General features: G+C 40.5%; 1 protein-coding gene across 3 annotated transcripts in view; it reads left to right on the top strand.

Annotated features, from left to right (window-relative positions):
* The first annotated feature begins 1,570 nt into the window (after positions 1 to 1,570).
* The window catches only part of SOX6 (SRY-box transcription factor 6), a 458,084-nt gene continuing 438,103 nt past the window's right edge, over positions 1,571 to 21,551 (top strand). Inside the window, exons 1-3 of one of the 3 annotated variants that reach the window (XM_083477096.1) lie at positions 1,571 to 1,744; positions 9,826 to 9,865; positions 12,649 to 12,699. The gene's annotated coding sequence lies outside the window, so the exon portion shown is untranslated. The remainder of the gene's footprint in view (positions 1,745 to 9,825; positions 9,866 to 12,648; positions 12,700 to 21,551) is intronic. The other 2 variants (XM_083477104.1, XM_083477133.1) reach the window with 2 other exon arrangements.

Genomic DNA, 21,551 nt, shown 5'->3' with positions numbered 1-21,551 from the left:
AAATCAAGTAGTCAGACTTAATATAACTTTCAATTATTGGTATGGAACCCGTAGCCCTCCATCAGCCCCAGCCAGCATGGCCAAAGGTCAGAGATGTCCAACAACATGGAGGGCCACAGGTTTCTCACGCTGTCCCATCTGAGTGAACACTGAAGGAAGGAGAAAGTTTATATACATTGTTGGAGCAGATAAAAAGTCTCCATTTTTTCCGCTGTAGCTCAGGCAGTAATGGCATACCATCAGTGTAGCTTACGGAATTGTAGTTATTACCAAGCAATCATATCAATTCTGTCAATCGCAGTAGGAAAGCATTTTAACTCAAAATGCAACAGAATGTGGATTGTTACATTTTAGATTTATTTTCAAACCAGAGTACCTCTAGAGTGATGACTCTCTATAGCCTTGAGCTTAAACAAATATGGTGCATATGCTGTGACACTTTGGTTATGGCTTATACATTCTGAGCATTTGTTTGTGTATGTCAGACTCTGCCCATATATGAGTGGACATTGCAGCAAAGCTGGGGCCCAAATCCCCAAATCCAAAATAAGCTGGTGGAAATGGAGTTGCTCTGCAAGTCCATTGTGGGGCAGCTTATTTTTTGGGGGGGGGGCAGCTTATTTTATTATTATTTTTGTGTGTGAACACACACACACACACCACTTTGTGCCACAACACTTGTCCCATACCTGATGAATAAAATAATACCCGAGTGTCCATTCCTGCACATGTGTGATGAATATGTAAATTTTGGAAGAGACATGTTTTCTCTAAAAATATGTACATGGCCCGCCCTACCATGAAAGTGAGGCAGCTGCCTCAGGTGACATGCTGAGCATGGGAAGCAGCAAAAAGAGAATAGACGTATGTGGGATTTCAGGTGTGGTAGAGTACTCCATTGCCACTGCTTAAAATTCAGCTGCCAGTATGGTTAGTTTCTGTACAGTACTTGGAATTAGGGAGTGGTCACATATTGTCCTACACCTCAGGCAACAAAATGTCTTAGGGACCTTTCAGTAGGCCTGCACCAAGGAACTGTGATTGGTCTCAGGTCCTTAATTTTTGTCAACTGTGCTTTGCATCTTCCTATCACTCTCAATGGTGATGTCAAAGATGCCAATTTATGCAGGAAAGAACACTAGTGTGTAAATACTGGTGTAAAGTGTGAATTGGCCTTCCCTAAGGGCAAGACTAGACATGTTGTGGGAGATTCCTGAACAATAACTTCTGTGGGATGCTGTGTGTTATATTTCATGCTCTTTATTCAGCTCATAGTGGTGAGGAGGAATGGAAGTTCCCCCACAATATCTGCTTTATGTACATTATTTACACAATGGGCTGCACGTGATTGGCTAATTCCGGGATTCTCCTATAAGCCAATCAGGTTGTGGATTCACTTCCATCTGGAGCTGGATTGGGTGGCTCCTGCGGACCAATCATACTGCTGCATTCTGAATCCTATTGTTCTAGGACCAACCAGACTGCATATAAAACTTACTAATGGCAGCTGTGAAAAGAGGAGTTAACCCTTCCCTTCATTCCCTTGCTTACAGGTGTGCTAATATGCTCTCCCTAGAAGATTGCCAATACCAGGGGGCCAGCACAGCCCCTCCAGAGAGAGCCAACATGCAGCACAGTTACTCCCCTGTCATTTGTCATAAACCTTCCCTGAGTGTAACCAGCATTCCAGCTGAGGAAAGTCCTTTTTGCATCCAGGCTGGAGAGAGCTCACCCTTCAGTCTAGGTAAGCTGCCTTAAAGCAGAGCCTGCTTCAGTTTTCCTGTATCTAATAATGTTAAAAACTTGAGAATTTTCTGCAGTTTATTTTATTAGAAGCTTTTGTTCTCGGTATTTGGAGTTGAGGGAAAGGAGCCTGCGCATATGCTCAAACACACTCATTTCTTGATTGTTACTTCGGTACTCCAGATGTTGGCCGAGCCCTGATAAGCTCTGGCTCATATTCCTTGGCTAGAGTACTTGAGAGATTGAAAGCCATTTCAAAATTTTCTCCTATGCTATTTTAAATAGAAATAGAGATGGGCCCCTACATTTTCACTACTGTACTGAAAGAAAAATCAAAATGGTGGCCTTGGTCTAGAGTTCACTGACTGACTGCAGTATTTGTGTACTCCTTTTCAAACATAGCGGTTCTCAAAGCAATTAACAGTAATAGTAATAGATTTATAAGAGGATGGTATTTCCCATACGGTTTTAAACACAAGCTTTTATTTATTTATCACATTACATATATAATAAAAACCATACAGAAATTTTAAATCAGTGTTGCAGACAGATATTTTATTAATTGCCTGTGTATGTTTGCCATCGTAAAAAAATACAGAAGGCATGTAGCAATTAAAACAATAGGTACCTTCAGTTAGAAATTGAAGGCAGGAAAATGGTGCCTCAGTCCCACCCCATTATCAACTGCTTGTTGTTGGAGATTACAGTGCTTCATGGGAAGGATAGCCCTGAGCAGAGAAATTTGGAGACTACCGCTCTCTGTTTAATCATATAAGCGATAAATGGATATTATATAACAAGAACCTTCTTATTTCAGCAGGCATATTAAGATAGTTTTATGCTTTTAGGATGAATTTTAATTGTTCTAATTCTGTGCATGCTTTTGTTAAAAAACGCACATGCTTAGATTTCCTGAATATTGAGTGGTATTTGAATATCTGAAATAAATAAATCTGGCTTGAAATAATACATTGTACCTTTTTAATTGGGTTATGCTACACATATTAGTGACATGGCAGTAATGAAGAAAGATTCACTTCACTGCAAATGCCACTGAAACGAGGAGGATGCAAATAGGAATTTAGCTGAACATCCACTGTGAGGTGATAACACTAGTTCTGGTTTCGGCCTAATTTAAATATCCTAGATTGGACTTTAAGGACTATTGCCTACTTACTCTTAAGCCTGCCTTGGCATTAAAATCAGCTTTGGGGTCCCTGTTCCAAGTGCCATCCCACAATAGTCTGATGAACAAGAAATGGGTTTTCTGTGGTAATGCCATAGCCGTGGAATACTCTCTCGGTTGAGATCTGTGAGGGGCCCTCTTTGAGCGTTTTACTCCATAAACAGGAGCCTCTTATTTTAGTGGGCTTTTTTACTGTCTGGTGTTAATGTGATTTTATTATGTTGCTGTATTATCTGTTTTATATTATTTAGTGCTGTGATTATTGTTTATTTGCTGTAAGTCACTGAGTGTGTCAATGGAAGAGCAGAATAGAAAAAAATATTGTTACTGTATTGCTATTATCACTTGTAATAGTCAGTGAGACTGACCATGTGAAAGTTCCCACCTGTTCTTACTTTTGTTTTATTATGAAACAAAAAGAGTGTGTACCATAAAGAGCACCAGTCTGAGGAAAACTGCTTTGACTGTTAACATTTAAAGGTCCTTTTAAGGCTCAAGAACATAAAGAATAGACATATTCTCATTCTGAAATGGCTTTCATACTTTTGAAACCATTATAAAAACCTTTCTTTAAAATGCTCCCCCATTTTTACAAAACGGTTTTGAACACATCAGTGTGAAGACTGCTGCTTTCACAAATCTTGATTTCTGTGCTAGCCAAACTACTTTTTATTAACAGAGGAAATAAGAAAGGATTGCTATTTTGCTTTCATTTATACTGTACTGGGGAATGGCAGGAATAAAAAAGTTAGGAAAGATTTCTCTTTGCAAAGTGGAGTTCACAGCCCTTATGAAAATGGTTGAACATCTCATGCTTCTTTTTTCTGCTGCTTCTTTCTTTACATGCCCACACCGGGCTGGTTCACACATGCATGTTCAACACTTGATGGCTACAGCATCAAGTAATCACTTGCACATGTGAGCAAACAAACATACAGTGGTACCTCAGCTTACGAACTTAATCCATTCCGGAAGTCCGTTCTTAAACCGAAATCGTTCTTAATTTCCCTTATGAGGCATCCTGCCGCTGGTGCCCTTCCACTGTTCGGCTTCCATTCTTAGACTGAGGTAAAGTTCTCAAACCGGGAAACTACTTCCAGTTTTGCGGAGTTCATAAACTGAATAGTTTGTAAACAGGGCTGTTCTTAAACCGAGGTACCACTGTAGATCAAATATCACAGAGAAAGCTTCCATATGATTTGGTCTCACAATGCTTTTCAAAGGAATCACTTCAAGGATCCAACTGTTGGTCTTCAAAGCCCTGGTTCACAGGTGAACATTCAACAGTTGATGACTACAGCATTCAGTGATGGAACCATCTCATTGTCTGTATAAGTCAAATCCCGGTTCTGTGCCTCCTATAAATCATGGGGAGGGGGGGAATTAATTATTGACTTTTTTGCATCCTTGATAGCCTGACCCATATATTACTTCACTTCTGAATATTTATTCTCAGTGTACACAGTTTTGTGTGTACAAAATTGTGTACAGTTCTGTGATGTCAACCTGTTTTTGACAACGTTGGCAATATGTTCGGGGTTGCTAACCTTTTGGGGCCCATTGGGAATTTTGGGAGAGTGCTATGGGCATCACCCCATGCAGCTGCTTCTCTCAGCGCTCCCCTAGGCTAGTCTCTCCCCATCCCCACAACAGACAGAAAAAGGGAAAGCGCACACACACATCATTTGTTTTTCCAAATGGTCTAGATAAAAGTCAGATCCAGCTGACAGATCCTCTTGAAAATGTATGATTTTACATGGGATCCACCCCCACTATCAAATTAAACCATACAATGGCAGATTGCACAGCACCACAAAAACATTGATCCAAGCCACAGATTCTCATGGATTTTCATGATTTTGACACAAAATTACAACAGAATTACAACAAAACCACCAACAAACCACAGAAGAGATCTGTGGACACAGAGGCGACCTACGATTTGATGGTGGTTTTGAGATGATAATTTGTAAAAAGATTTGAGAATCCACAAGGATCTATGCCTTGGATCCATGTCTTTATGTTATGACAGTGCTAGAAAGCACTGGGTCTATTATTTTTTTAAGGTTCAGGTAATTGAGACAATGTGATCTGTATTTTGACTTGTGATTTGATTATACTATTGCAAGAGGATCTGTTTAGATCAGCCCTCTCCAGACTTTGGGTGACACACTTTTTAGACATGCATCATTTCGCAACACAGTATTTCAGTTTTTCTAGCAAAGTGGCGATTAAACTAACCCCTTTCCACCCCCTGGAGAAGTGTGGGGAGCATTCGCGAGACACACCTATACACTGCAGCTGGCACACTAATGTGTCGCAACACACAATTTGGAATACTCTGGTTTAGATGGATTGAATGTGTTTTCAGGCATGTGTACCTTTTCTTTGTCTCCCTCCCCCCATGACTCCTATGATACCTTTCTTTCTCTCACCTGGCTGCTATGTTTTCCTCCCCACAAGCTTCCCAGATTTCTTTCTTTGTGCTCCTGCCCTCTTCATTCACTCCACTTTCTGTTCATCTACTCGGGTGTTCATTTCACCCTTGGAAACACTCCACCCACTGCCTCTTTCACCTTTAAGTGCTTTGTGGCAGATGGTGGGGTGGAATTACCACCTCATGACCAAGAGGACAGTGAGCCGAAGGGAGGCCTTGGGTGCTTTTTGGGCACCAGGGGAATTCCTCAAGAGTAGCACTGTATGTACAGGCACTGTTGGTGCCCTCAGCTGTAACTGTTCTAAAATCCAGTACAACTAGCGGAACTCCTTGTGAACCTCACAATGTGAGATTTACACTCCAAAGCAGAAGGGCCTCAAGCCAGATGACAATGCTAAGAGTGGTCATTTCTCGGTGAGGTTTTCAATGGCAAGTCCTTGCCACCCTTTTCTAATGAAGCATGAATCTAGTTTGGCAGGAGATGCCATTTTTCTTGCAGGGAAGTCATTTGCTGCATTTTCTCAGGGTTTTGAGTTAAGCATATATTTGGCACCTGTGCTCTGTAACTGGTGTAGTGCCACATGAGAAGGCACAGTGCCACTCTGGACAGATGGGGTGAGGTGCTGGCATGCCAGGGAGCCTAGTATAGGCACCGAGGGGGTCGGATTTCTCTCCAGGAATGTTGAAACATCAGCACATGTCGATCTTTGGTATCCGAGGCACACGTGTTTCTTGGCAATAATAAGGCTTCCTGCTGAATATCTTGGCATGGACCACAAGGTGGCTTTCCACACCATGGGAACACATCTAATTTCTGCCATCATTGCCCTTAGACGAGAAACAGAAAAGGAACTGTATTTTGCAGATTAGACTTTTTTAAATAATAGATGAAGAGCTGTTAAAATGCCATCACAACTTTCATGGACTATGACTCTTTTACTGTATTAGTTAACGGCTGGTTTATTCTGATCAGAGAGCACTAGAAAGTGTGGCTTGGCATCCAGCAACAGCAAATGTCACAGTTTAAAATCTTTGTTCCAGTTTTTTCTCCTGATTTAATTTAATTTTGTTTTATTCTTCTCTTCAAGAAATGATAGTGTGCTTTTTTTGTCTTCCCATATGAGTGTGTGTGTGTGTATGCGCGTGCACACACACATGATACAAAAACAACTTCGGGGCACTGCTCTATTTTTGCTGAAGGCAATTCTGCATGGTTTATTTCCATTTATTTACTTTTTTTCCTCAGGAATTACAGTAAAGGTTTTCTATTTCATCCATTACAGCACAGTGTTTTTAACATTTGAATAGCTGCATCAATATGAATCCTTTATAAGAACCTTAAAAAACAAACTTTGCCAAGTCCCAGAATACAGAAGCTAATTCACAACCCCAGTCCTCAGCTGCCTCATGAATAAGGGAGACTGTGTGGCTGACACTTTGAAGCTGTAGCTGTTAAACCATACAGAATATTTACCTCAATAAATCATTATAAGAAACTAAGGTACAATTATACCCACAGAGAAATAAAATTCAAAACACTGATTTATGTGGTTCAGTTGCCTGTTCTCTTTTCCATCATGTTTTGAATTTTATGCATGTTTGTCATCTTTGGCTGTTTCCATGTGTCTTTTAACTAATGGGTCCTGCCTTTTTTAACGTTGCTCATTAGGGTTGTTACTTTACTTTGACATCTAGGCATGATTTGCACAGCGTACAAAGTTTTGCATCTAAAATTAACTGTACCTTAATGTATAGACCCAAAAACTAAATGGGAAAAAATGGGAGAAAATGAGCTTAATTTATTTCAAGTTAAATGTGGTGCTGCTCAACTTAATTTAATTTAATTTAATTTAATCAAAGAAACTACATTGTATTTACGTGCTGCTTTGATGTTATTTTGGAAAATGAGACAGTCCAACATTCTTATTAATTAATTCACAATATTTTTACCCTACCCTTCAATACCTAGAGCAGCTTACATAAAAATAAAAATGTTATACATACAAAACATCTAAAACAGCAGACATAAAACTACAGCACAACATAAAACAATTTCTAATCCAATAAACTAACAACAGTTTAAAATATTTTGAAAGATTCAGCAGATTTACAAGTGAAAAGATATAATAGCTTGGGAAAACTGGAAGGTCTTCACTTAGTACCACAGAATAAAGTGGGTGCCAAAGAAGACTCCCAGGTGGAAGCACTGTTGCCACTCTCTTCCTGGAGGCCGCTTGCCTTACTTCTGATGTAAGGGCTATCTGGAAAAGAGGGCCAAACTAGGTGAGCACTTAACAGGTAGCAGGCAGCTACACATCTTGCTTTTCTAAACACACCAACAGTGCGAGAGCCCAGTTCTCACGGGGAAAGCAGCACACAGGGATGGAGAGGATTATCTTTTTGGTTCTCCACTAAGATCAAATTGGAGATTACCTGTGGGGCTTTGAACCTTGTGGTGGGAGGCACAGAGACAGACTCCACTGGTGCCAATGGGAGACCTTTTCTACTAAGGTTCCTAGCCATGGCAAGGGGCAATCTCCATTCCAGTCTAAGCGGGAGAGTAAAGAAACAAACCTCCCCTTCCTAGGTGCTGCTTTCACAAAAAGAATAAGGTTTGTTATCTACTGAAGTTCTCACCCTGGGCCAGCAGGGGGGATACTTAGATAGTTTTCACTCAGGTCCGCATATGCAAATAAGGAATTGAAAGTGACTTTCAGTGATAGTTACAGAAAGTTGTTACTGTTGCTTTGTAGTTGAGCTCTATATAAGCAGGTTGGCTGAACCCATCAGATCAGTTCTGTTCTGGCCTGTGAATAAACAAGAGCTGTCTGAAGAATTGCTGTGTTGTCTGATATGTTCACCCACAACTTAACAAGGTTCCCGTCCTATGTAATTAGCTAAGGAAAAACAAGATGTGTTTTTAAATAGACGTCAAGTTTATGAATTATTACTACTACAGTTTGTATTTATCAACCTAAGGCCCGGGGGCCGGATGCGGCCCAATCGCCTTCTCAATCCAGCCCGCGGACAGTCCGGGAATGAGCTTGTTTTTACATGAGTAGATTGTGTGCTTTTATTTAAAATGTATCTCTGGGTTATTTGTGGTGCATAGGAATTCATTCATTTTTTCCCTTCAAAATATAGTCTGGCCCACCACATGGTCTGAGGGACGGTGGACCGGCCCACAGCTGAAAAAGGTTGCTGACCCCTGATATATATAATACATGCTGAAACAGATAATGTTTTGTTCAATGGACAGTCCAAAAGCTATAGTTAACTGCAAGACAGTTAACAGAGACCAGGAGGCAGGATCGCAGCAGACATTTTTTAAAAACAACAATTCCATTAATTCTCTGTTCACTTCCAAGCTAATTCAAAATGCTCATACTATCTTTTAATAATTCATAAACATGTTCCATTTGTGTTTAAAGTATACAATATCCCAATACCTAAAATGGCATTGCTTCTTTTCCAATTCTCAGTAGTTAAAGAAGGACAATTGCTCATCTGCTCCTCTGTTCAGAGAACAGGTTAGTGACATTCCTGTTTCTAAACTGGAAATCTCAGATAAAGGAGAAGATACAGAAAATGGATATAGACACTGGGGGACAAACATCAAGATGGGGGGGAAGCATGAAAAAGATGAGCTTTCAGTCTTAATAAGTTTTCTTTCTTCCCTTGAATTATCTGCAGTGTTCCATTTTTTCTTAGAGAAGACAAATCTGTAATACAGTAATTGTTCATTCCTAAGGACACTTCCAGACTGCCTCATTGTTCACACAAAACTTGGTTGTTACCCCACACTTCTGTCGCTTTTCTAACCACAAAAAGTCTGATGAGAAAAGTGATAGAAAATTCCACTGGATAGCAGTGTGGGATAGCAACCACTAGCTGGCAATGTCATATAACCTCTGCAGGAACATATCTGAATGAATGCTCAATAAATAGGAGATGTTGTATAACTTCTGTGCAAGTTTTGTGCAAAGATCAGCATGAGTGTTCCATAAATAGCTAGCCTGGAATCTCCTCGGGTTACTTCCAGGGTAGGCAACTGCAATGAGTTGCCTTTGAAAAATAGTTTGAAAACTGCAGTTAGTATAAAATACAGCCTGGTGATCAATTAAGATCACCAATGAGGCTCACCTTTACCGTGAAGTGATCCAACATATGAGTATGTGCAAAAGACATGGCCTTTTCAGTGGTGCAGCTAAAATTATCAGAAACCCTTCCTGTAGTGATCCGCTAGGATCCTTTATTGTTGGTGTGAGGCATGTTTAAAAAACCTTTCTGTTTTAACAGTTATTAAGTAATTTTTAATCTTCTATTTTTAAAGGTTTTACACCAGCTATTTTCAAATTTTTCAAATTGTTTTAGATTCTTATTCTTTGTTATGTTGTTTTGATTGCTTCATTGTAATGTTACTTCCTTTTTTAATGGCACAATCCTCTGGTCCCTTTAGGTCCATTGAATTTTGAGGATCTCCTGCTCTGCTGATGAAGGTGGGTGTTCATCCTCAGAGAGGGATGTATGGTCTTCCAAACCCTCTCTGAGCCATTTTGGAAAGCCATTTTGGTATGGTGTCAGGTAACAGAAATGTGTGTGCTATCTGCTATCACACCCTAAATTAACTTGTTGCCCTCAAATGTGCTGTCTCATCACCAATGCTGAAGTAAAACTTAACTACCCACCCAGTTGCTTTGAATACTTGGAAGAGAGGTTACCTACCTCAGGCAGCAAAATTTATTCAGCCAGCCATCCCATTCCATTACACCAGCAGCTCTGCCAACACAGATTCACTCTCCCTTGCCCGTTTTGGATTGCTTTGTTCTTAAATATGTATTTTAATATTGGGTTTATATTTAATTTTTTTAATTTATATTGACCTATAAGGTGTGGTTTTCAAAGTCTTGTCTCATAGTGTCCTGGACATTCCCTGGGTGCCCAGTGGAAAGTGGGATAATGCCTTTACCACCATCTTCCATCTCTGCTCCAGTGGTAGAAGGTATAGGGTGTTCTCATTTTGCCACGTAAGCAAAAACAGTGTGAGCTAAATGCACACTGCTTTACATTTTTTGGTCAGGCAGACCCAGTTACCGTAAAATGGTGGTACAATTGGCTCAGTAGCTCCTATTTCTGTCGGCTTCTGCACCCTGACATTTGGCCAGTTTAGCCAGCCTGTAGCACCGGCATGGATAACCCATATTTTCTTGCAATGTAAGTACAAGTTTCTTTGCAACTTGGATGCAAAGAACATCTATGCAAGAACATCTTTTATTGTGAATTCACATACCTGCAATGGCCTTCTATAGCAACATGTGTCCTTTGTGCAGCACATATATTTTAAACATATAAAAAATGCAATACATAGTTCAGCCTAATTGGGATGGGAGCAGTGAGGAACGTTGCATCCTCAGACAGATAGGAAGAAGATAAGGGAAGAGGAGCATGTCTAGAAACTGAGAGTGCTTCCAGTCTCCACTATTTTCAGGAAGGTTTCAATCACATACCTGTGAGTTCAGGTTTCACATTTATAATTGATTAGGAGGTCTTGTGCATCAAACCCACTTCCCCAAAAGATCAGACATTTTGTGATAAGAAAAAATTATGGAGAAATGTGCTGGAAGTGTGTGATAACACTTGCTTCAATGCAGTGTCATCCAGTATTCCTGTAAACAATCAGAAATAATGCCAATTAAATAGCCAATGTCATTTAATTCCCCTGCAAACAAACCAGGATGAATACACCCTAACAATGCAATCCTACACATGTCTACTCATTTATTTCAGTGATACTTACTCATAGGAATAGAATGTAGATGTAGATTATATTTCACATATAAATATGGCACTGTGGTCTAAACCACTGAGCCTCTTGGGCTTGCTGATCGGAAGCTCAGTGTTTTGAATCCGTGCAACAGGGTGAGCTCCCATTGCTCTGTCCCAGCTTCTGCCAACTAGCAGAAAAGCACACCAGTGCAAGTAGATAAATAGGTAAATGGCAGGAAGGTAAACACTGTTTCTGTGCACTCTGGCATTTGTCATGGTGTTCCGTTGCGCCAGAAGCGGTTTAGTCATGCTGGCCACATGACCTGGAAAGCTGTTTATGGACAAACGCCAGCTCCCTCAGCCTGAAGCGAGATGAGTGCCACACCCCATAGTTGCCTTTGACTGGATTTAACCGTCCAGGGGTCCTTTACCTTTACCTTTTTTTTCATTTGCTACTGCTGATGCCTTTTTTCTGGTATATATGGGAATGTGATATTATCTTCTGATTCTTGTTTTTACTGTAGTCATCTTGACAAACTAAGCCCATTACATAAAGTTCTGTTTTCACCTCCTTTGAGCATACATTCTTTTGTGTCAAATTCTTCCTTTCTGAATTATACAAATTATACAAATTCTATATATTTTAAACACTAGCAAAACAAACGCTTATAGTAGTGTTGCCATATTTCAAACTAAAAATCTGGACAGAAAAACCGGCACTGCCAACATGGGCTGCCATATGTCCAGATTTTCTTGGACATTTGACTGATTTCCAGGGGTGGGTCTAACACAAGAATAACACAATTGATGGCTTAGGATTGGTGGCTTGCCAAAGTTGGCATCTTGACCTTATGAAGAGTAGAGGCTGTGGAGAGACCATGGAAAATATGCCTTCCTAAATAGTACTATTACTTTACATTTTGCCCTTAAATGACACTCCTTGTTAGATGGAGTATGTGCTACAAGAGGCCCACCCAACCTCTGCAGTTAGGCCACCAAGTCTCTGCCTCTTCACCACCACTGTCTCCATTCCTTCATTTTGCTGCTCACTCTTGTTGCCAGCACTAGGGTGCCATTTGCTTTCAGTGGCAGTAGCACACACAGAGCAGATTCACCCACTTGTCCCCAAGGTGGGTTAGTCTGCCTGACCCTTTTACAAGTAACACTGTAAAATCATTTAAGAAATTCCTTCCAGTAGCACCTTAGAGACCAACTAAGTTTGTTATTGGTATGAGCTTTTGTGTGCATGCACACTTCTTTAGAATCACCTATTGTAAAATCACCTATTTATATTTTATATTTTGACTACAAAGCTGTAACTTTAAAAAGAAAGTTGTTTTCAACTTTCAGAAATACTAAGGGTGACTTTTTATACCAGGTAACTGTAGTCTAGCCACAAGAATAAAAATGGGTAGCATTCCTAAAGCACTTTCAAGTGTTTACGGTTGTTCAAATATATTGTTGTGTGTTGTCATCCTTACATCTACCTTAAGGTATTATTATTCCCATATTATAGATGAACAGATTGACTCTGAAACGAAGAGGGAATGGCTTGCCTAGGACAAAGGTAAGATAAAAAAATTGGCATTTCTTGATTTGTATCTCAGTTTCTTGCACCTTTTCTCTGAAGTAACTCCTACTTTCTTCACTGAGATTTCCTCCCAGGTAGGTGCTCACAGGATTGCAGCCTTAGTCACTATGCTACATTTCAGAGGACAGGTTTATAACCTGTAAATTGATGTTCATGTTATGGTTCCTGAACCCAAGTGCACCACATAGGTGGAACTCCCACTCCGTGTTTCAGACCACATAGGATTATTGCTCTGAAGCTCATATAACTCTTGCTAAATTGCAGCTTTCCACACTGAAGGGCCCTGGTTATAAATGAAATATCCTTTTGAGGGGAAAAGATTGACTATTTGTCCTATGTGAATAAGGTTGATTTGGTTATCATGATTTTATGATTTTGAATTGTGCCAGTGTGTTGCATTTGAATTGACTTTTCTTTTTTTTCTTTTTTTGCTGCCCTGGGAACCTTGGATGGAAGGGTAGGATATAAGTAGAACAAGCAAACAAAATAAGTTAATAAAACATTAGTTTCCCCCTATAGTTTCACTTTAAGTGAGTCCAATAGGTTTTGGAATTTTCTGGATCTTGCTTCCTCTCATTGAAATCTGAAATGGTATCCCTGCCTGTTCACTGCATTTTACTCCATCACACATTTTTCTTTCTTCTAGTACTTTAATAGGGAATTTAAGGCTTGCAGAGTCTGGCTCCCCCAAAAAGAACTTTCACGCAGCAATGAAAACATCAGGAAAAAAACATTATTTTTGAGGTTTCCATATAAAACCTAAAATGAAATGGTGCCAGATATTTAACTGCAGTTTGGTAATATTCCAGTGACTACATATAGAACTGTTTACTTTGTCTAGGACTGGTGCTTGAAAATCTAGTTAATTCCTCAAAATGAATTTTAGCAAACAGGGCCATATATTGCTTTGCTAAGAATAGGTGACCTAGGCTTAAGTGAAGTGAAATGTGAATAAGAGAGAAGCCCTACACTCAATACTTGTTTCAAGAAGAAGAGATACCACCGGGGTGCATATCTGCTTGGAAACACACCCTCTGATGTGGAAGCCCTTCTCCCTGATGTGTAAGAAGTGGCTGCTTGATGGTTAGAAAAACGCACTCTACTCCTGCTTAGGGAATTTTTTTTTATTTTCCTATATTAGGTGTTCCAGAGTTAAATCCTAGCATTGAAAACACCTGTAGGGGCTCAGGCCTCAGAGGAAACTGATCCCTGCCCCTACTGAGCTCTTGCGACATTTTGAACTGGAAATTAAAAACTGAAAGAGATTACTCATGTATTAGTTCCCAGCCGCACACTACTCAACACACAATTATTTTGTTTCTGCTGGAATCTTCACTGAAACTCACAATGCAGCCTCAAAGGAGTCCCCTGCTGCTGATGATTACAGAGAATCCCACTTCCTGCCACCTAAGCCCGTGCAACTCCCTCATTTTCACCACCCTGCAGAGATAAATAATGTATATTAATGTGAAAATATCAACAGCAGAATCTCTTAAATAGTGTTTGCAAAAATCAAACCTCTCTTCAAATCAAAATGATGCACATCTATTAATTTTGACCAAGGAAAGAAGAAAAACTCAAAATCTCCATGAAAAGGCTTTTGAAAAGTGTTAGATCCTCTCCTTGGAAAAAAAGTGTAAGTGGGCTATAGATGGGATATATTTCTAAGAAAGAAACAAATAAACAGCCTCAAGGCTAGACCAGAAAAGCCTCTTTAAGGATGAGGCTATAAAGTGAAAATTGGCAAGGCTGGATCTGTTTTGCTTGCTATGCCCAAGTCATTAAATTGAGTAATGTAGAAAAACAATTATTTGCATCTTAATTATCTGAAACTTCTTTATATTCCAAGGCATATTCCACAGAATCTCTGCCTGCCTGGGTTTGTTTTTTTTTATGCTGCAGCAACAGCAATGGGAAGTGTGCCCAACTGGACCCTGTTGCCAGAGAGAGACAACATCCCTTGCCTTTGGGGTGGCATGGATTCCTCTTCTGACTCTGCTTGCTCCTTTCCCTCATGCACTACAGTGCAAGAGGATCAGCCCATAAACTGGACAGATCTTGAAATAAATAGCATTGCTACTCCCCCCTCCTAACGATTCACCTCATAAATTTCCAGCAAGATTTAAAGAAGTGAAAGTATACTGTTTTAACTAAGTCATTGTGGTGTAGTGGATTGAATGGAGACTTAGATTGGGATGATGCAGCTTCAAACCTCTGTCTGGCCATAAATTTCACTGGGTGGCCCACTCTCTATATCCCAGACTAGCCCACCTCACAGATAAAATTGGATAATCTTCTGGTTTGGGACTAGGGTATTTGAGGAGCCACCTTTTTCTGTCTATTGATTGCAATCATCTTCTGAGGCCCTGTCCACCAAGGCAGGTGCAGTTAGAGGGGATATAGGACAGGGCCTTTTCAGTGGCAGTGTCCTGATTGTGGAAACTCCTCCCTAAGGACACAAGACTGGCTTCTCCTGTATTGTCTTTCTTAGGCAGATGGCAGGTTTTAGGCAGTTTTCTTCCACCAGGTTTTTACGTCCCCTGTTGCTTATATTTAAATCAAACTAAAACCTTGATTTTGATTCTTCATGTTATGTAGACTCAGGTCAAAGACCTTGATGAAGTTGCATTACAAGTCAGTGGATTTTAAGCAGTGATGTAGTTTCTCACACAAAAATGGGGTATTTAGTACAATTAATCATCTGTTTTCTTGTTTTCTTTTTAATGAACCTCATGTGGCCACATCTAACTATATCAAATACCTCTGCTCAAGTCATATAATATTAATACTATTGTTGCCCTGGTATAGACTTTTTTTTTCCAGAGAAGTGATCCTGCATTCTCTCACTGAACAGGCCCATAATTGTATAAATTAAATAATCCATAACATGAAAGCTTCTGTTTATATCTGGTAGGCTTTATTTTTAATCTTACAATCCATAATCCTGTAGATATGTTTTACCTGCAATGAAGTCAAGGAACGTCTTCTGACTCTATGGCTAGCATACAAGGTTCTAATATTCACTTATCAAAAAAAGCAATAGGATGCCTTGCAGGGAATTGGGGGTGGGGGGGTTCCCTGGTACTTCTCATTTGGCAAATTCTGCTATGCACAGCTAGACGGTAGTCCTGCTATTGCAGCTGTGCTGGACTGAGGTCCCTGCACTGGGGCAAGGGAAAACATTATTCCATGGAAGACAGTTGATCCAATGTTTGGTGACGCCACTGCTTTCCAAGGATGTATTTATTTGGACCTTGTTTGTCATAACTTCTCATCAACTTGGTTGCCGAGATACCTGTCAATCACGTTAAGCAGGCACCTTCAAGGTATTGTTTTTGGTGCTGATTTTTAAAAAATCAGGGTTGGCATAATGATTTTGTTTGGTTTTTGACTCACATAACATGAATATATCTGTTTATCAGATTGAATGAGAATCAATTGTGATATAGTAGCTAAAGACTGAGGGTGAGTTAAGCCTTTTGTACAATGGGTAGTCCTTAGCAAGTCACTAACTCAGCCCAGCTTACCTCATAAGTTTGTTGTGAGGATAAAATGGGATTTCCCTCATTCATGTTGTACAGCAGGGGTGCCGACCAAAGAAGGCCAGATTTGATGAAGTGAACATGGGTGAGGGCAGACCAAAGTTGTTCACCTTTTTTTTAGAATTGAAGTTGTTGACCAAGGGCTTACCATGGAGTGACATGGAGTGGTCCATTCAACTACTGGATTCCAGACAGGTTGCCATTTCCCTACATCTTTGTCTTTCCCAACTATAGTGGTGCCCCGCAAGACGAATGCCTCGCAAGATGGAAAACCCACTAGACGAAAGGGTTTTCCGTTTTTGAGCTGCTTCGCAAGACGATTTTCCCTATGGGCTTGCTTTGCAAGACGAAAACGTCTTGCAAGTGTTCTGATTTTTTTTCGCTTTCCCCCCCTTTTTCTAAGCCGCTAAGCTGCTAATAGCCTTTTAGCCGCTAATCCGCTAAGCCTTTAATAGCCGCTAAGCCTTTAATAGCCGCTAAACCGCTAATAGCGCTAATCCGCTAAGCCGCTAATAGGGTTGCTTCGCAAGACGAAAAAACCGCTAGACAAAGAGACTCGCGGAACGGATTAATTTCGTCTTGCGAGGCACCACTGTAGCAGCTTCAGCCCCCTCTGCAGTTGCCCAAAAGCATCTATGTACGGTATGTTCCTGACTCTGCTTCTGTCTCCTTTGCTCATTCATAGACTTCAAAGGAGCCCAAATTACTCCTTACACTACTGGGCTACCCATATTTTATTGCGTACAGGAACAATGAGATTGCAAAAGGCAATATCCATTCAGATTGCAAGGTTAAGTTTTTTCTGCTGTTCCGAAAATATGGTTCATAGAATCATAGAATCATAGAGTTGGAAGAGACCACAAGGGCCATCGAGTCCAACCCCCTGCCAAGCAGGAAACACCATCAGAGCACTCCTGACATATGGTTGTCAAGCCTCTGCTTAAAGACCTCCAAAGTAGGAGACTCCACCACACTCCTTGGCAGCAAATTCCACTGTCAAACAGCTCTTACTGTCAGGAAGTTCTTCCTAATGTTTAGGTGGAATCTTCTTTCTTGTAGTTTGGATCCATTGCTCCGTGTCCGCTTCTCTGGAGCAGCAGAAAACAACCTTTCTCCCTCCTCTATGTGACATCCTTTTATATATTTGAACATGGCTATCATATCGCCCCTTAACCTCCTCTTCTCCAGGCTAAACATGCCCAGCTCCCTTAGCCGTTCCTCATAAGGCATCGTTTCCAGGCCTTTGACCATTTTGGTTGCCCTCCTCTGGACACGTTCCAGTTTGTCAGTGTCCTTCTTGAACTGTGGTGCCCAGAACTGGACACAGTACTCCAGGTGAGGTCTGACCAGAGCAGAATACAGTGGCACTATTACTTCCCTTGATCTAGATGCTATACTCCTATTGATTCAGCCCAGAATTGCATTGGCTTTTTTAGCTGCCGCGTCACACTGTTGGCTCATGTCAAGTTTGTGGTTAACCAAGACTCCTAGATCCTTTTCACATGTACTGCTCTCAAGCCAGGTGTCACCCATCTTGTATTTGTGCCTCTCATTTTTTTTGCCCAAGTGCAATACTTTACATTTCTCCCTGTTAAAATTCATCTTCTTTGTTTTTGCCCAGTTCTCTAATCTGTCAAGGTCGTTTTGAAGTGTGATCCTGTCCTCTGGGGTGTTAGCTACCCCTCCCAGTTTGGTGTCATCTGCAAATTTGATCAGGATGGCCTTGAGTCCATCATCAAGGTTGAGGGAAATGTGTAGACCCAGCTGAGCTGTGGTTCTCTACAAGTATATTTCTAGGTGCTATATTATTGAGGCGGGTGGTAGAAAGCAAGGAAAGTTGTTCCCACCCAGTACCCTGAAAGTACCTCCACCCAGGCTTCCTGGGGCTGAGATTGTCTTGCCTGAGCTCCTGTGTCCCTATGTGGTTTAGGGATTTTTCTGCCACAGACTCTTTTGTGCCTGCCCCTGCCCCAGCTCTTCTAGCTCTGTTGTGGTTTCATTGTGGGCTCTAGTTCCAGTCATTTTCTCAGCTATCCTTCTCCATCTGTATATGGGAACAGCGACCTACATGTTTGGGGAGTTCTGATAGTGACTGAAAGGAGCATCTCCTTCTTTTGAAGGCAAGCTTATTCTCTCTTTCTCTCTGTGGGTGAAGTAGAAGCAGGGCCAGGGCCAGGTAATGGGCACTGGGGAGCCAGGGAGGAAGGCTCTTTCTCTCCATCCTCAGCTTTTGTGTGTGGAAATAATATGAGGCTGGTTCACATGTTTATCCAATATACAAATAGTGTATGAACATATACAGTGCTGTGTATTAATAAGGCATATGTGCATTGAGCTAATAATATGAAACATCCAGCCTCAGAATATTTCTACCCCTTTGGACCTTCACTTATTTAAGCAATTCCAAATTCACATGTATATGTTTGTCATAAATGTATTCAGGTGTGGGTTGCATCTGCTCACATGGCAGAATGCATGTGGGTGGGGCGGGGGTTGAGAAAGTAGAAAGCATACTTATAGAATTATAGAATCATAGAATGGTACAGTTGGAAGGGATCCCAAGGATCATGTAGTCCAACCCCTTGCAATGCAGGAATCTCAGCTAAAACATCCATGACTGATGGCCATTTGACCTCTGCGTAAAAACCTCCAAGGGAGGAGAGTCCACAACCTCCCGACAGAGACCATTTCATACTTCTTGAAACCCAGTCATGCCACTTTAGGGGCAGGACCATAACTCAGTGGTAGAGTACATACTTTTTATGCTGAAAGTCCCAGGTCCAGTCCTTGGCATGTCTAGATAGGACTCCTGGTTGAAACTCCAGAGAGCTGCTGCCAGCCAGTGTAGACAGTACTGAATTAGATAGTTCAGTGATCTGTTGCAGTATAGGACAGCTTCCTAGGTAAGACCTGTTGAAAAAGGATGAAGTGTAGACGAATGGGCAGATAGACAGGAGACCCAGCTCAAAATCTAATATCAGTCACGAGCCTCAAAGCTCCTGTGCACATTGAGAAATTGCTTCTTAACATGTGGAAATTCATGTGGAGTATTTTAGATCATAATGGGTATTTGCCCTATGTTGTACTCAGGGTTATAAACCCACCTCATATTGTGTAGGTTTTGTGTCGATTCCCACATATGTAGGAATTTGATGGCTTCAAGTGGCCTCACTGAGGCTCAGTAAATTTGAAGACACTTCTTACTATGAAAAGTACTACAGATCTGACAACAACAATTATTTGAAAACAACAGTTAAGGTGAACATTGATTTTCCATCCTGCCTCCACCCGCACTCTCTGCAAATGACACTGAGTAAAATAACTGCCAGCATAATTGCTTTGCTCTGCCCTATATAAGGCAATATTATCATTTAGATGATTGTGCACAGCAAAGGTGTGGATCTGAATGTGAGCTTCATTTGTGTAAGCAGCCAGCACCTGGGATCCAGGCACAAGCTGTTCCTACCCCCACAACGCTCCCCCTGTCCATGTCAGAAAGAGAAACATGACACTCTCATATTGTTTTTAACGTGCAGAGCTCAGCCTGCAGTTTGCCTTGCTAAGAAGTCCTTGTCATTATGAATGTGCATTTATGAGTGCATTGTACACAATCCTGGTATGCAAATGTGGAGCATTCAGAGAAGTGAAATCATTCTGTGTTATTATTATCTTTGTAAATTACATCTTAAGAGTTGCTTGGTTGTGTGTGTGTGTGTGTTTTTGAGGACTTTATGATGGCAGTTTAGTCTCAGCCATGTAGCACAAAGTGTTTCTTTCATTATTAACAATAACTGAGCCAATGAAAATGCTTTTAAAAATACACCAGACAAGCAGTTATCCGGCTCTTCCTTTTCAACATCCACAAACCATCTTTTAGCATCTTATAAACCAGCATATAAAACAGCTTTGTAAACATCTGCTTTTCATTGTTAATTGTCAGGAAAAATTAGAGGCTTAAATGCTTCTTTTGCAGCGCTTCTTAATCCTGTAAGAAAAGCGCTAGATTCTCACCACTCTCCCTTTTCTAGAGCAGGTCCTTCAGACTGTCGTCGTCGTCCCCCCCCCCCCACCTTTGTAAAATAAATAAATGTTGGCTCACATTTATTAATGGACAATTTAACGTTTTAGATTTCTAAACATAACAACCCATTTCGCAGTGCTATGAATGAGTCACAGTGAATGCAGAATTTTACATATTTCCTGGGAGCTATAAAATGCAGTTTCTTTTATATTTTGATGCTTGCCCCCCAAATGCTTTTGAGGGTTGCTTCTATCTTTTTGAGGAAAACTTCAATGAAGTGCTAATAAAAATATGAAGACTTTCAAAATTCTCTATAAATGACTCTTCCCAGGAGCTGGTGAATGATAGCTAGCTGTAGGAAGCTCATAAATGAAACAGGCATTTTACGAAAAAGCGGGGATTAAAAATTGCAACAATGCTTCTTTAGTTATTTATCTAGCAAGAAGCACAATAAAAACAATCTTCTTACAGCGTCATAGTGTTTTGTTTTTAAATATTTTTTCCATTTAAAAATTTTAAAATCCCATTTGTTTTTCCCCTTCAACCCTATCCTCATAATCAATGCTGGTGCAGTCTGCCTGGCAAAGATTTGCTTCAGGTACCGTTCACAATACACAGTAGCTGCATTATAGAAGTGGGTGGAAAGGCAATCTGTTCACAAAATATGTTCTACCTTTAAAAAACTATTACCCTTACTCTAGATTTGCCACATTTAAATCTTCTCCTTTTGCTCCTCTACTCATACTGGGGGGGATATATCTCACAGTTTAACAAATATATGGTTTGCTCAGCTTTAAATCATTTTCTTCACTTACAGTCAGTCAATTAAACATTTACTCAGTGTATTTATTTTAATTTCAGACTCTTTAAAATATAAATCCACCCAGCTGCATCTTAACAGAAAGAGGTGCCTCAGAGTTAGAACTTTAAAAGGCAATGACAACAGGCAGATTATATATATATATTTTCCCTCGGCCTTGGAATTATTGCTTTTATGTAAACGTTGACTTTTTATTACCAAAAAAAAAAACTTTAATGAAGAAAGAAAGAAAGAAAGAAAGGACACAAACAACAGTATTGTAAAACATAATATTGCTGTGATTTGCTTACAGCAGTCATTGCCAGTCTGGTGCCCTCCAGGGATTTTGGACGCAACTCTGTGCCAAGGCTGCCTGAGGCTCAAGAGTTGTGGTCTAAAACATCTGGAGGGCACCAGGTTGGCAAAGGCTGTAATGCTGGAGCTAGAATCCCATTACTACCTCCTG

This window comes from Podarcis liolepis (assembly GCF_965112155.1).
Source record: "Podarcis liolepis genome assembly, chromosome: 1".
Classification (NCBI taxonomy): Eukaryota; Metazoa; Chordata; class Lepidosauria; order Squamata; family Lacertidae; genus Podarcis; species Podarcis liolepis.
The sequence above is the reverse complement of the archived record's forward strand: the minus strand, read 5'-3'. Positions and strand labels throughout refer to the sequence as shown.